A 16,888-nucleotide genomic window follows, 5' to 3' on the forward strand; every position below is an offset into this window, starting at 1 on the left:
TAACTAAAACTTCTTGGGGGTCTGGACGGTTAACATCTGCCTGAGAAGGTGTGCCGGTTTTACACCCAGATAACCGAGTGGTGGGCAGGCGATAAGTTGCAGCGTTGGCACTCGCCAAACACCTCATCACCTGAGCTGCTCGGACCTGGGAAGAGCACAAAACGCAGGCCCAACTGAGTCTGCGACTCTGAGGACTACCCGAGTGCCTGAACCTGAGCGGCTTGGACCGGGGAGGTACATGCAGCCCAGGGCCGGCCTCGGATTGATCCCGGCGGAACAACCTAGAGCCCGAGTAGTGTGGGCAGGGAGGCTACACGCGCTGTGAGCGGGGTCAGACCCAGTGTGGCTGAGGCACTGCGAGCGCACGCCAGTGTTATTTGTTTGCAGCATCCCTCCCTCCCTCCCCACAGCGCAACTGAACAAGTGAGCCAAAAAAAAAAAAGTGTCGTCCACCATCCCCTTTCTGTCAGGGTGGAAACCAGACACTGAAGAGACCAGCAAACAGAAGAAGCTATAACAGAGGGAAACACCCTGGAAGCTACAGGCAACAGATGAAAACCCTGTGGTTACTACGGACTACATAGGAAGGGGCCTATAGATCTTGAGAAATATAAGTCGGACCAAGGAACTAGCCAAAAATGAACTGAACCCACAATACTCACAACAAAACCAGAAAAAGTCCTAGATATATTTTTACTTTTTTTAAGTGCTCTATTGTGAAATTTTCACTTTTATAACCTATTACTTTGCAAAAAAAAAAAAAAGACCCTATTTTTTTCTTCTTCAGCAAACTTCATATATATATATATATTTTATAATTTTTTTACCTTTTTTATTTTTCCTTCTTTTCTTTAACATTGTATTTTTGAAATTTCAAACTCTACTCTAGCTTTTCAATTTTAGCTTTTTGGTATATGTTATCAACTTTGTACCTATAGTTTTTTTTATAATTTCTGTGACTTTTTCTTTTTTTGTTTCTTTCTCTTCTTCTTTTATATAACATTGTATATCTGAAATTCCAAACTCTACTCTAGATTTTTAATTTATGCTTTTTGGTATTTGATATCAATTCTGTACCTGTATTTTCTTTACGATTTTTGCAACATTGTTTGTTTTTGTTTGTTTTCTGTCTTTATGCTTCTTCTTCCTTTTTTTTAACATTGTATTTTTGAAATTCCAAACTCTAGATTTTTAATTTTTGCTTTTTTGGTATTAGTTATCAATTTCCTACCTATATTTTCTTTATAATTTTTGTGACCTTGATTATTTTTCTTTGTTCGTTTTTTCTCTCTTTCTTTTCATTCTTCTTTTCTTTAACATCACATTTTTGAAATTCCAAACTCTACTCTAGATTTTTAATTTTTGCTTTTATGTATTTGTTACCAATTTTGTACCTTTAAGAACCCAATCTTCAGCACCCATTTTTCACTAGGGAGCAAGATTACTGGCTTGACTGCTTTCTCTCCCTTTGGACTCTCCTTTTTCTCCACCAGGTCGCCTGTGTCTCCTCCCTAACCCCTCTCTACTCTACCCAACTCTGTGAATTTCTGTGTGATCCAGACGGTGGAGAACACTTAGGGAACTGATTACTGGCTGGATCTGTCTCCCTCCTTTTCATTCCCCCCTTTTATCCTTCTGGCTACCTCTGTCTCCTTCCTCCTTCTTCTCTTCTCTGTATGACTCGTGAACATCTCTGAGTGGTCCAGTTGTGGAGTGCACATAAGGAAGTGACTACTGGCTACCCCACTCTCTCCACTATTGATTCCACCTCATCTCATTTGGGTCACCTCTAACTCCCTCCTCCCTCTTTTCTTCTCCATGTAACGCTGTGAACCTCTCTGAGTGACCCTCACAGTAGAGAAACTTTTCATCTTTCGTGTAGATGTTTTATCAATGGTGCTGTATAGAAGGAGAAGTTTTGAAACTTCTGTAAAAATAAGACCGATAACTGGAAGCAGGAGGCTTAAGTCCAAACCCTGACTCCAGGGAACTCCTGACTCCAAGGAACATTAATTGACAGGAGCTCAACAAACGCCTCCATACCGACACTGAAACCAAGCACCACACAAGGGCCAACAAGTTCCAGGGCAAGACATACCAAGCAAATTCTCCAGCAACAAAGGAACACAGCCCTGAGCTTCAAAATACAAGCAGCCCAAAGTCACCCCAAAACCATAGACATCTCATAACTCATTACTGGACATTTCATTGCACTCCAGAGAGAAGAAATACAGCTCCACCCACCAGAACACCAACACAAGCTTCCCTAACCAGGAAACCTTGACAAGCCACCTGTACAGACCCACACACAGCGAGGAAAAGCCACAGTAAAGAGAACTTCACAAACTGCCAGAATACAGAAAGGACACCCCAAACTCAGCAATTTAAACAAGATGAAGCAACAGAGGTATACCCAGCAGATAAGGGAACAGGATAAATGCCCACCAAGCCAAACAAAAGAGGAAGAGATAGGGAATCTATCTGATAAAGAATTCCGAATAATGATAGTGAAATTGATCCAAAATCTTGAAATTAAAATGGAATCACAGATAAATAGCATGGAGACAAGGATTGAGAAGATGCAAGAAAGGTTTAACAAGGACCTAGAAGAAATAAAAAAGAGTCAATATATAATGAATAATGCAATAAATGAAATTAAAAACACTCTGGAGGCAACAAATAGTAGAATAACAGAGGCAGAAGATAGGATTAGTGAATTAGAAGATAGAATGGTAGAAATAAATGAATCAGAGAGGATAAAAGAAAAACGAATTAAAAGAAATGAGGACAATCTCAGAGACCTCCAGGACAATATTAAACACTACAACATTTGAATCATAGGGGTTCCAGAAGAAGAAGACAAAAAGAAAGACCATGAGAAAATACTTGAGGAGATAATAGTTGAAAACTTCCCTAAAATGGGGAAGGAAATAATCACCCAAGTCCAAGAAACCCAGAGAGTCCCAAACAGGATAAACCCAAGTCGAAATACCCCAAGACACATATTAATCAAATTAACAAAGATCAAACACAAAGAACAAATAGTAAAAGCAGCAAGGGAAAAACAACAAATAACACACAAGGGAATTCCCATAAGGATAACAGGTGATCTTTCAATAGAAACTCTTCAAGCCAGGAGGGAATGGCAAGACATACTTAAAACGATGAAAGAAAATAACCTACAGCCCAGATTATTATACCCAGCAAGGATCTCATTCAAGTATGAAGGAGAAATCAAAAGCTTCTCAGACAAGCAAAAGCTGAGAGAATTCTGCACCACCAAACCAGCTCTCCAACAAATACTAAAGGATATTCTCTAGACAGGAAATACAAAAAAGGTGTATAAATTCGAACCCCAAACAATAAAGTAAATGGCAACGGGATCATACTTATCAGTAATTACCTTAAACGTAAATGGGTTGAATGCCCCAACCAAAAGACAAAACTGGCTGAATGGATACAAAAACAAGACCCCTACATATGTTGTCTACAGGAGACCCACCTCAAAACAGAGGACACATACAGACTGAAAGTGAAGGGCTGGAAAAAGATTTTCCATGCAAATAGGGACCAAAAGAAAGCAGGAGTAGCAATACTCATATCAGATAAAATAGACTTTAAAACAAAGACTGTGAAAAGAGACAAAGAAGGTCACTACATAATGATCAAAGGATCAATCCAAGAAGAAGATATAACAATTATAAATATATATGCACCCAACACAGGAGCACCGCAGTATGTAAGACAAATGCTAACAAGTATGAAAGGAGAAATTAACAATAACACAATACTAGTGGGAGTCTTTAATACCCTACTCACACCTATGGATAGATCAACAAAACAGAAAATTAACAAGGAAACACAAACTTTAAACGATACAATAGACCAGTTAGACCTAATTGATATCTATAGGACATTTCATCCCAAAACAATGAATGTCACCTTTTTCTCAAGCGCACATGGAACCTTATCCAGGATACATCATATCCTGGGCCATAAAGCTAGCCTTGGTAAATTCAAAAAAATAGAAATCATTCCAAGCATCTTTTCTGACCACAATGCAGTAAGACTAGATCTCAATTACAGGGAAAAAAACTATTAAAAATTCCAACATATGGAGGATGAACAACACGCTGCTGAATAACCAACAAATCACAGAAGAAATCAAAATTTGCATAGAAATGAATGAAAATGAAAACACAACAACCCAAAACGTGTGGGACACTGTAAAAGCAGTCCTAAGGGGAAAGTTCATAGCAATACAGGCACACCTCAAGAAACAAGAAAAAAGTCAAATAAATACCCTAACTCTACACCTAAAGCAACTAGAAAAGGAAGAAATGAAGAACCCCAGGGTTAGTAGAAGGAAAGAAATCTTAAAAATTAGAGCAGAAATAAATGCAAAAGAAACAAAAGAGACCATAGTAAAAATCAACAAAACCAAAAGCTGGTTCTTTGACAGGATAAATAAAATTGACAAAACATTAGCCAGACTCATCAAGAAACAAAGGGAGAAAAATCAAATCAATAAAATTAGAAACGAAAATGGAGAGATCACAACAGACAACATAGAAATACAAAGGATCATAAGAGACTACTATCAACAATTATATGCCAATAAAATGGACAACGAGGAAGAAATGGACATTCTTAGAAAAGCACAACTTTCCAAAACTGGACCAGGAAGAAATAGAAAATCTTAACAGACCCATCACAAGCACGGAAATTGAAACTGTAATCAAAAATCTTCCAGCAAGCAAAAGCCGAGTTCCAGACGGCTTCACAGCTGAATTCTACCAAAAATTTAGAGAAGAGCTAACACCTATCCTGCTCAAACTCTTCCAGAAAATTGCAGAGGAAGGTAAACTTCCAAACTCATTCTATGAGGCCACCATCACCCCAATACCAAAACCTGACAAAGATCCCACAAAAAAAGAAAACTACAGGCCAATATCACTGATGAACATAGATGCAAAAATCCTTAACAAAATTCTAGCAATCAGAATCCAACAACACATTAAAAAGATCATACACCATGACCAAGTGGGCTTTATCCCAGGGATGCAAGGATTCTTCAATATCCGCAAATCAATCAATGTAATACACCACATTAACAAATTGAAAAATAAAAAACATATGATTATCTCAATAGATGCAGAGAAAGCCTTTGAGAAAATACAACACCCATTTATGATAAAAACTCTCCAGAAAGCAGGAATAGAAGGAACATACCTCAACATAATAAAAGCTATATATGACAAACCCACAGAAAACATTATCCTCAATGGTGAAAAATTGGAAGCATTTCCTCTAAAGTCAGGAACAAGACAAGGGTACCCACTTTCACCATTACTATTCAACATAGTTTTGGAAGTTTTGGCCACAGCAATCAGAGCAGAAAAAGAAATAAAAGGAATCCAAATCGGAAAAGAAAAAGTAAAACTCTCACTATTTGCAGATGACATGATCCTCTACATAGAAAACCCTAAAGACTCCACCAGAAAATTACTAGAGCTAATCAATGACTATAGTAAAGTTGCAGGATATAAAATCAACACACAGAAATCCCTTGCATTCCTATACACTAATAATGAGAAAACAGAAAGAGAAATTAAGGAAACAATTCCATTCACCATTGCAACGGAAAAAATAATATACTTAGGAATATATCTACCTAAAGAAACTAAAGACCTATATATAGAAAACTATAAAACACTGGTGAAAGAAATCAAAGAGGACACTAATAGATGGAGAAATATACCATGTTCATGGATTGGAACAATCAATATGGTGAAAATGAGTATACTACCCAAAGCAATTTATAGATTCAATGCAATCCCTATCAAGCTACCAACAGTATTCTTCACAGAGCTAGAACAAATAATTTCACAATTTGTATGGAAATACAAAAAACCTCAAATAGCCAAAGCTATCTTGAGAAAGAAGAATGGAACTGGAGGAATCAACTTACCTGACTTCAGGCTCTACTACAAAGCCACAGTTATCAAGACAGTATGGTACTGGCACAAAGACAGATATATAGATCAATGGAACAAAATAGAAAGCCCAGAGATAAATCCACGCACATATGGACACCTTATATTTAACAAAGGAGGCAAGAATATACAATGGATTAAAGACAATCTCTTTAACAAGTGGTACTGGGAAATCTGGTCAACCACTTGTAACAGAATGAAATGAGAACACTTTCTAACACCATACACAAAAATAAACTCAAAATGGATTAAAGATCTCAACGTAAGACCAGAAACTATAAAATTCCTAGAGGAGAACATAGGCAAAACACTCTCTGACATACATCACAGCAGGATCCTCTATGACCCACCTCCCAGAATACTGGAAATAAAAGCAAAAATAAACAAATGGGACCTAATTAACCTTAAAAGCTTCTTCACATCAAAGGAAACTATTAGCAAGATGAAAAGACAGCATTCAGAATGGGAGAAAATAATAGCAAATGAAGCAACTGACAAACAACTAATCTTAAAAATATACAAGCAACTCCTACAGGTCAACTCCAGAAAAACAAATGACCCAATCAAAAAATGGGCCAAAGAACTAAATAGACATTTCTCCAAAGAAGACATATAGATGGCTAACAAACACATGAAAACATGCTCAACATCACTCATTATCAGAGAAATGCAAATCAAAACAACTATGAGGTACCATTTCACACCAGTCAGAATGGCTGTGATCCAAAAGTCTACAAATAATAAATGCTGGAGAAGGTGTGGAGAAAAGGGTACCCTCTTACACTGTTGGTGGGAATGCAAACTAGTACATCCACTATGGAGAACAGTGTGGAAATTCCTTAAAAATCTGGAAATAGAACTGCCTTATGATCCAGCAATCCCACTGCTGGGCATACACACTGAGGAAACCAGAAGGGAAAGAGACACGTGTACCCCAATGTTCATCGCAGCACTGTTTATAATAGCCAGGACATGGAGGCAACCTAGATGTCCATCAGCAGATGAATGGATAAGAAAGCTTTGGTACATATACACAATGGAGTATTACTCAGCCATTAAAAAGAATACATTTGAATCAGTTCTAATGAGGTGGATGAAACTGGAGCCTATTATACAGAGTGAAGTAAGCCAGAAGGAAAAACACCAATACAGTATACTAACGCATATATATGGAATTTAGAAAGATGGTAACAATAACCCTGTGTATGAGACAGCAAAAGAGACACTGATGTATAGAACAGTCTTATGGACTCTGTGGGAGAGGGAGAGGGTGGGAAGATTTGGGAGAATGGCATTGAAACATGTAAAATATCATGTATGAAACGAGATGCCAGTCCAGGTTCGATGCACGATACTGGATGCTTGGGGCTAGAGCACTGGGACCACCCAGAGGGATGGTATGGGTGGGAGGAGGGAGGAGGGTTCAGGATGAGGAACACATGTATACCTGTGGTGGATTCATTTTGATATTTGGCAAAACTAATACAATTATGTAAAGTTTAAAAATAAAATAAAATTGAAAAAGAAAAAAAATAAAAGGAAAAGGGAAACCAGAAAAAGTAATGAATATACACAATGGAGTATTACTCAGCCATTAAAAAGAATACATTGAATCAGTTCTAATGAGGTGGATGTAACTGGAGCCTATTATACAGAGTGAAGTAAGCCAGAAAGAAAAACACCAATCCAGTATACTAACGCTTATATATGGAATTTAGAAAGATGGTAACAATAACCCTTTATACGTGACAGCAAAAGAGACACTGATGTATAGAATAGTCTTTTGGACTCTGTGGGAGAGGGACAGGGTGGGATGATTTGGGAGAATGGCATTGAAACATGTATAATATCATATATGAAACAAGTCGCCAGTCCCGGTTTCGATGCACGATACTGGATGCTTGGGGCGGTGCACTGGGACGACCCAGAGGGATGGTATGGGGAGGGAGGTGGGAGGAGGGTTCAGGATGGGGAAGACATGTATACCTGTGGCAGATTCATTTTGATATATGGCAAAACCAATACAATCTTGTAAAGTTAAAATAATAATAATAAAAAAATAACATTACTGAAGACAAACAGTGTTAGTCAGTGTAATGATAAGGCTGACAATTTACAGGACAAATTGTGTGGAAAAGTTAAGCCATTTATGCCTTACACACAAACACACATATGTATGTGTGTGTCTCTCTCCATATTATATATATGTATATATATAGATCATATAAAGATTGAGGGCAGGAAGAGAAGGGGATGACAGAGAATGAGATGATTGGATGGCATCACCGACTCAATGGACATGGGTTTGGGTGGACTCTGGGAGTTGGTGATGGACAGGGAGGCCTGGCGTGCTGTGGTTCATGGGGACGCAAAGAGTCGGACACAACTGAGAGACTGAATTGAACTAAATATAAGTTTCCATGTTACTCTCTTCATATATCTCCCCATCCCCCTCCCTCTCCCCAACCATAAGTCTGTTTCTAAATCTGTTTCTCTATTGCTGCCCTGTAAATAAATCCTTTGGTATCATCTGTCTAGATCCCGTATATATGTGTTAGTATACAGTATTTAGCTTTCTCTTTCTGATTTCCTTCACTCTGTATAATACGCTCTAGTATCATCCATCTCATTAGAAATGACTCAGATGCATTCCTTTTTATGGCTGAATAATATTATATTGTTTATATGTACCACAACTTCTTTATCCATTCATCTGTTGATAGTCATCTAAGTTGCTTCCATGTTCTAGCTATTGTAAATAGTGATGCAATAAACACTGGGGTACATGTGTCTGTTTCATTTTTGGATTACTCAGGGTGTATGACTAGGACTGGGATTGCTGGGTCATATGGTAGTTTTATTCCTACTTTTTTCAAGGACTCTCCATACCATCTTCCATAGTGGCTATATCAATTTGCATTCCTACCACCAGTGCAAGAATATTCCATTTTCTCCACACCCTCTCCAGCATTTATTGTTTGTAGACTTTTTGATGATGGCCATTCTGACTGGTGTGAGGTGATATTTCATTGTAATTTTGCTTTACATTTCTCTAATAATGAGCAATGTTGAGCATCTTTTCATGTGTTTGTCAGCCATCTGTATGTCTTCTTTGGAGTAATGTCTCTAGGTCTTTTCCCCAATTTTTCATTGGTTGATTGTTTTTCTAGTATTGAGTTGTATGAGTTGCTCGTATATTTTGGCAATTAATCCTTTGTCAGTTCTTTCATTTGCTGCTATTTTCTCCCATTCTAAGGGTTGTCTTTTCATGTTGCTTATAGTGTCCTTTCCTGTGCAAAAGTTTTTAAGTTTAATCAGGTCCCACTTGTTTTGCATTTGTTTCCATTACTCTAGGAGGTGGTTCATAGAGGATCTTCTTTTGATTTATGTCATCAAGTGTTCTACCTATGTTTTCCTCTAAGAGTTTTATAGTTTCTGGTCTTGCATTTAGGTATTTAATCCATTTTGAGTTTTGCTTTGTGAATGGTGTTAGGAAAGGTTCTAATTTCATTCTTTTACATGTAGTACTCCAGTTTTCCCAACACCACTTATTGAAGATGCTGTCTTTGCTCCATTGTATATTCTTACCTCCTTTGTCAAAAATAAGGTACCCATAGGTGCATTGGTTTATTTCTGGGCTTTCTGTCTTGTTTCATTGGGTTATATTTCTATTTTGTGCCAGTACCATACTGTCTTGATGACTGTAGCTCTGTAGTATAATCTGAAGTCAGAAAGGTTGATTCCTCCAGCTCCATTCTTCTTTCTCAAGACTGCTTTGGCTATTTGGGGTCTTTTGAGTTTCCATATGAATTGTGAAATATTTTGTTCTAGTCCTGTGAAAAATGCCATTGATAATTTGATAGGGATCACATTGATTCTGTAGGATAGTCATTTTCACAATACTGATTCTTCCTACCCAGGAATATAGAATATCTCTTGATCCATTTATGTCATCTTTGATTTGTTTCATCAGTGTCTTATAATTTTCTGTATACAGCTATTTTGTCTCCTTAGGTAAGTTTATCCCTAGATAATTATGTTTTGCAATGGTGAATGGGATTGATTTCTTAATTTATTTGTCTGACATTTCATTGTTAGTATATAGAAATGCAAGTGACTTGTGTATTTATTTTGTGTCCTGTGACTTTGCTATCACTGATTATCTCTAGTAATTTTCTGACAGTATTTGTAGGGTTTTCTATATATAGTATCATGTCATCTGCCAAACAGTGAGAGCTTTATTTCTTCTTTTTTTTGTAATCTGGATTGTGTTTCTTTCTTTTTCTTCTCTGATTGCTGTAGCTAGGACTTTCAAAACTATGTCGAATAGTAGTGGTGAAAGTGGACACCCTTGTCTTCTTCCTGATCTTAGGGGTAATGGTTTCAGGTTTTCACCATTGAGAATAATGTTTGCTGTTATCATGTTGGCCTTTGCTATGTTGAGGTTGGACTGTGAAGAAGGTTGAGCGCCGAAGAATCGATGCTTTTGAACTGTGGTGTTGGAGAAGACTCTTGAGAGTCCCTTGGACTGCAAGGAGATCCAACCAGTCCATTCTGAAGGAGATCGGCCCTGGGATTTATTTGGAAGGACTGATGCTAAAGCTGAAACTCCAGTATTTTGGCCACCTCATGTGAAGAGTTGTCTCATTGGAAAAGACTCTGATGCTGGGAGGGTTTGGGGGCAGGAGGAGAAGGGGACGACAGAGGATGAGATGGCTGGATGGCATCACTGACTCAATGGACGTGAGGCTGAGTGAACTCCAGGAGTTGGTGATGGACAGGGAGGCCTGGTGTGCTGAGATTCATGGGGTCGCAAAGAGTCGGACATGACTGAGCGACTGAACTGAACTGAACTGAACTGATATTGAGGTAGGTTCCTTCTATGTCTATTTTTTGAAGAATTTTAATCATATGTGAGTGCTGAGTTTTCTCAGAGGACTTTTGTGCATCTATTGAGATTGTCATATTGTTTTTTACCTTCAATTTGTTAACATAATGTATCACATTGACTGATTTGCAATATACTGAGAATCCTTGCATCCATAGAATAAACTCAACTTGATCAAGGTGTATGAGCTCTTTAATATGCTGTTGAATTCTTTTTACTAGAATTTTTTTGAGGATTTTTGCATCTATGCTCGCCACTGATATTGGCATATAGTTTTTTGTTTTGTTTTGGTGTAAGAGTGATAGTGGCGTTGTAGGATGAGTTTGCGAATGTTCCTTCCTCTGCAATTTTTTGAACGAGTTTTAGAATAATAGGCATTAGTTCATCTCTGAACGTTTGATAGAAATCACCTGTGAAGCCATCTGGTCCTGGGCTTTTAGTTTTTGGGTAGATTTTTGATCACAGCTTTGATTGCAGTGCTCATAATTGGATTGTTCATAATTTCTATTTCTTCCTGGTTCAGTATTGGAAGACTGAACTTTTCTAAAAATATGTCCCTTATTTCCAGGTTATCCATTTTGTTGCCGTATAAGTTGTTAATAATAGTCTCATAATCCTTTGTATTTCTGCATTGCCTGTTGTAAGCTCTCCTTTTTCATTTTTAATTTTGTTGATTTGACTATTCTCTCTTTTATGCTTGATGAGTCTGGCTAAAGGTTTGTCAATTTTGTTTATCTTCTCAAAGAAACAGATTTTACTTCTGTTAATCTTTATTATTGTTTCATTTCTTTTTCACTTATTTCTACTCTGATCTTTATGATTTCTTTCCTTCTACTAATTGTTTTTGTTCTTCTTTTTCAGTTTCTTTTAAGTATAAATTTAGGTTGTATATTTGATGTTTCTCTTGTTTCTTGAGGTAGGATCGTATTTCCATAAACTCTTCTTTGAACTGCTGCATCCCGTAGGTTTTGAGTTGTGCTTTCATTGTCATTTGTTTCTAGGAATGTTTGTATTTCCCTTTTGATTTCTTCAGTAACTGGTTCATTATTTACAAACATATTGTTTAATCTCCATGTGTTTGTTACAGTATTTTTCTCATAATTGATATCTAGTCTCATAGTGTTGTGGTCGGAAAAGGTGCTTGATACAATTTCAATTTTCTTAAATTTACTGAGGCTTGATGTGTGACCCTGGGTTTTCTATACTGGAGAATGTTCCACAGGCACTTGAGAAGAAGGTGAGTTCTTCTGCATTTGGATGTAATGTCCTGAAGATATCAATGAGATCCATCTCATCTAATGTATGACTTAAGACTTGTGTCTCCTTATTAATTTTCTGTTTTGATAATCTGTCTATTGGTGTAAGTGGGGTGTTAAAGTCTCCTACTATTATTGTTTCTGTCAATTTCTCTTTTTATGTCTGTTAGTGTTTGTCTTATGTATTGAGGTGCTCCTACGTTGGGTGCATAGATATTTACAATTGTATGTCTTCCTCTTTGATCTATCCCTTGATCATTATGTGGTGTCCTTCCTTATCTCTTGTAACATTCTTTAAGGTCTACTTTGTCTGATATGAGGATTGCTAATTGAGCTTTCTTTTGCTTTCCATTTGCATGAAATGTATTTTTCCATCCTCTCACTTTCAGTCTATATGTGTCTCTAGGTCTGAAGTGGGTTTCTTTTAGACAGAATATATGTCTTGTTTTTGCATCCATTGATCCATTCTGTGTATTTTCGTTGAAACATTTAATTCATTTATATTTGAAGTAATTATTGATATATATATTTTTACTGCCAATTTCTTAATTGTTTGTGGTTTGCATTTGTAAATCTTTTTCTTCACTTTTATTTCCCAACTATATAAGTTCCTTTAACATTTGTTGAAAGCTGGTTTGGTGGTACTGAATTCTCTTAACTTTGACTTGTCTGAAAAGCATTTTAATTTCCATCAATTTTGAATGATATTCTTGCTGGGTAGAGTAATTCTGGTTGTAGATTTTTTTCCCTTTCAGCATTTTAAATATATCCTGCCACTTTCTTTGGCCTGCAGAGCTTCTGCTCAAAGACCAGCTGTTAAACATATGGGGTTTCCCTTGTATGTTACTTGTTGCTTTTCCCTTACTACTTTTAATATTCTTTCTTTGTGTTTAATCTTTGTTTGATTAGTATGTGTCTTGGTGTGTTTCTCCTTGGGTTTATCCAGATGGGACTGTCTGCACTTTGTGGACTTGATTGACTATTTCCTTTTCCATGTTGGGAAAATTTTCAACTATAATCTCTTCAGAAATTGTCTCATATCCTTTCTTTTTCTCTTCTCTTCTTGGACCCCTATAATATAATGTTGGTGCATTTAATATTGTCCCAGAGTTCTCTGAGACTAACCTCAGTTCTTTTCATTCTTTCTACTTTATTCTGCTCTTCAGCAGTTTTTTCTACCATTTTATCTTCCAGTTCATTGTTCCATGCTTCTGCTTCAGATATTCTGCCATTGATTACTTCTACAGTATTTTTAATTTCAGTAATCCTTTTGTCTCTGTATGTTTATTCTTTAATTCTTCTGGCTCTTTGTTAATTAATACTTGCATTTTCTCCATTCTGTTGGCAAGGTTTTTGATCATCTTTACTATCATTTTCTGAATTCTTTTTCAGGTAGTTTGCCTATTTCCTCTTCAATTATTTGGAATTCTTTGTTTCCTGATTGGTCATCATTTGTGCAATATTCCTCTGCCTTTTAATTTTTTTTTTTAACTTATTGTGTTTGAGGTCTCCTTTTCCCAGGCTTCAAGGTTGAATTCTTTCTTCCTTTTGGTTTCTGCCCTCTGAAGTTTGGTCCAGTGGTTTGTCTAAGCTTCCTACAGGTGAGATTTGCATTGAGTTTTTTCTTTTTTTCCCTCTGATGGTTAGGGCTGAGTGAGGTGGTTATTCTGTCTGCTGATGATTAGGTTTGTATTTTTGTCTTGTTTGTTGTTTGAATGAGGCTTCCTGCAGAGGGTGCTACTGGTCATTGTGTGATACTGGGTCTTATATTCAAGTGGTTTCCTTTGTGTGAGTTCTCACAATTTGACACTCCCTAGGTTTAGTTCTCTGGTAGTGTAGGGTCTTGGAGTCAGTGCTTACACTCCAAAGACTCAGGGCTTGATATCATACCTTTGATCTTAAGCATGATGCTGCATCACATTGGGGTTGAAGGCAGTGAGGAGAAAAGCAATAAGAAAAGATATACTTGTCTTTTCTCCTTGACACTAGTTCATTTGCTAAGGTCCAGGTTGAGGAAGAGGCAGTTCCCACTGTTAGTCACAGAACCTCTCACCTTCCCACCAATCTGCACCTGTCTCTTCTGGGGCAGAGCTGGAAGAAGAGGGAAACAGTGCTTCCTGCAAGCAGCAGGCTCTCAGGAGAAGACTTCAGTTCAGTTCAATTCAGTCTCTCAGTCGTATCCAACCCTTTGTGACCCCATGAATCGCAGCAGGCCAGGCCTCCCTGTCCATCACCAAGTCCTGGAGCTCACTCACACTCACGTCCATCAAGTCGGTGATGCCATTCAGCCATCTCATCCTCTGTCGTCCCCTTTTCCTCCTGCCCCCAATCCCTCCCAGCATTAGAGTCTTTTCCAATGAGACAACTCTTCGCATGAGGTAGCCAAAGTACTGGAGTTTCCGCTTTAGCATCATCCCTTCCAAAGAACACCCAGGGCTGATCTCCTTTAGTATGGACTGGTTGGATCTCCTTGCAGTCCAAGGGACTCTCAAGAGTCTTCTCCAACACCACAGTTCAAAAGAATCAATTCTTCTATGCTCAGCTTTCTTCACAGTCCAACTCTCACATCCATCCATGACCACTGGAAAAACCATAGCCTTGACTAGACGGACCTTTGTTGGCAAAGTAATGTCTCTGCTTTTGAATACGCTATCCAGGAGAAGACTGGGGCCCAGCTAAGCTGCAGAATTTTCAGCTCTTCTCAGAAATCAGCACAGAACATCAGTGAATTCCCCAGTCACCAAGTCTGCTCACATCAGGTCTCAAAAATTTTGATGAGATAGAAAAATTCTTAATCATGATGCCCATGACAAGCACAACTTAGTTCTGGGGTTTAATAATATTTTGGAAGGGAGGTGGGATTTTCTTCTTTTCTTTTTTTCTCCATACCTTGAGGCTTGCAGGATCTTAGTTTCCTGACCAAGGACTGAACCCTGGGCCTGGGTAGTGAAAATTCAGAGTCCTAACCATTGGAACACCATGGAAGTCCTGTAATGTCTTAACAGTGCTCATATGAAACAGGCCAAATTTAGGACATATTACTACTGACAGTTCTCCCAAAATGGTCAAAGCTATTAGACCTTTAACCTAAATGGAGGTAGCAGCATTTTTCAAGGTCATGAAACTTAAATCAGTTCCTTGCATAAGTGACTTAGAGTTACTCTCCACTAGAGACTTAAAACAGAAGACATACTGTTTGTAATAATTAAGTCGCTGAAATTTGTACCCTCCTAGGGTCAGGCCACAGGCTATTCAGTTGTGGTAGGTGAATCAGAGTACCAATAACAATCTGCTTATGTATTGAAATTAAGATACTTAGCTGTGGCATCTTCTAGAGAGAACTGAAATTTTAAGAATTCAGTTTATTGAATAGGTAACAATAAATATAGGATCAAAATCTTGAACATGCAACTTCGTTTATTATACTGAACTCAGTTTCATCAAGTCAAAGTCATGACCAAACACAATTACAAAATAGTGGTGGTTAAAACATATCTTTCTCCCTTTCATTAAAAGAAAACAAAACAAAACAAAAATTAAAAATACCTTAGGTTGCCCTTCCCAATATTGAAGGTTTGTGAAAAGACCTATGGCTGTGAAGTTACTGAATTATAATTTAAATACTGTACTAATAGCTGAATATGGTATCGATGTAGCAATTGAAGATTGCTATCATTATGTAAATGAGTTCTCCTAAACAGTCATTTAAAATTAAAATAATTACCATTACTCTATCAATTTGGAATTGATTACATTCTAAATACCTTCCCTCTGATAAAAAACGAACTTATTTTATACAATTAAACAACAAAAGATTTTAGTACAGGGAAGATACTCATTGTTATTTATATGTTCCATAATAATGTAAGCTTAATTACTGTAACAACTCTGTAAGGTATATCTTATCCATAAGATTACTGATAAAAGTGAAAATCATTCATCCCTGTCCAACTCTTTGTGACCCCATGGACTAAAACCTCTGTGCACTGGATTCATGAAAGAAGAATTCTGGAGTGGGTTGCCATTCCCTCCTCCAGGGGATCATTCAGACCAAGGGATCAAACCCAGGTCTCCTGCATTGCAGGTGGATTCTTTAGCACTTGAGCTCCTTACTGCGGAAGGCCATAAGGTAACTGAAACATATTTTAAGTAGTTAACCTATGTCACCAAGCAGTAAAATGTAGAGTTGGAATTTGAATCTAAGAAACCTGGTTCTAGGATTAAAGTTTCCAGGTACTACACTATAGCTACACTACTAAATAAATAAATACAAAAGTATGGTCTAAAGTAAAGTAAGAAAGAATGAAAAATTAATTTTTTTTTTGCTTTTCTTAATATAAATTTATTGGAGGCTAATTACTTGACAATACTGTATTGGTTTGGCCATACATCAACATATCTGTTAAAAGGGGATCAGTTCGGTTCAGTTCAGTCACTCAGTCATGTCCGACTCTTTGTGACCCCATGAATCGCAGCATACCAGGCCTCCCTGTCCATCACCAACTCCCAGAGTCTAACCCAGCTCACGTCCATCGAGTCGGTGAGGCCACCCAGCCATCTCATCCTCCATCATCCTCTTCTCCTCGTGCCCCCAGTCCCTCCCATCATCAGGGTCTTTTCCAATGAGTCAATTCTTCTCATGAGGTGGCCAAAGTATTGGAGTTTCAGCCTCAGCATAAGTCCTTCCAACGAACACCCAGGACTGATCTCCTTTAGGATGGAATGGTTGGATCTCCTTGAAGTCTAAG

This window comes from Bos indicus, chromosome 16 (genome assembly GCF_029378745.1).
Source record: "Bos indicus isolate NIAB-ARS_2022 breed Sahiwal x Tharparkar chromosome 16, NIAB-ARS_B.indTharparkar_mat_pri_1.0, whole genome shotgun sequence".
Classification (NCBI taxonomy): Eukaryota; Metazoa; Chordata; class Mammalia; order Artiodactyla; family Bovidae; genus Bos; species Bos indicus.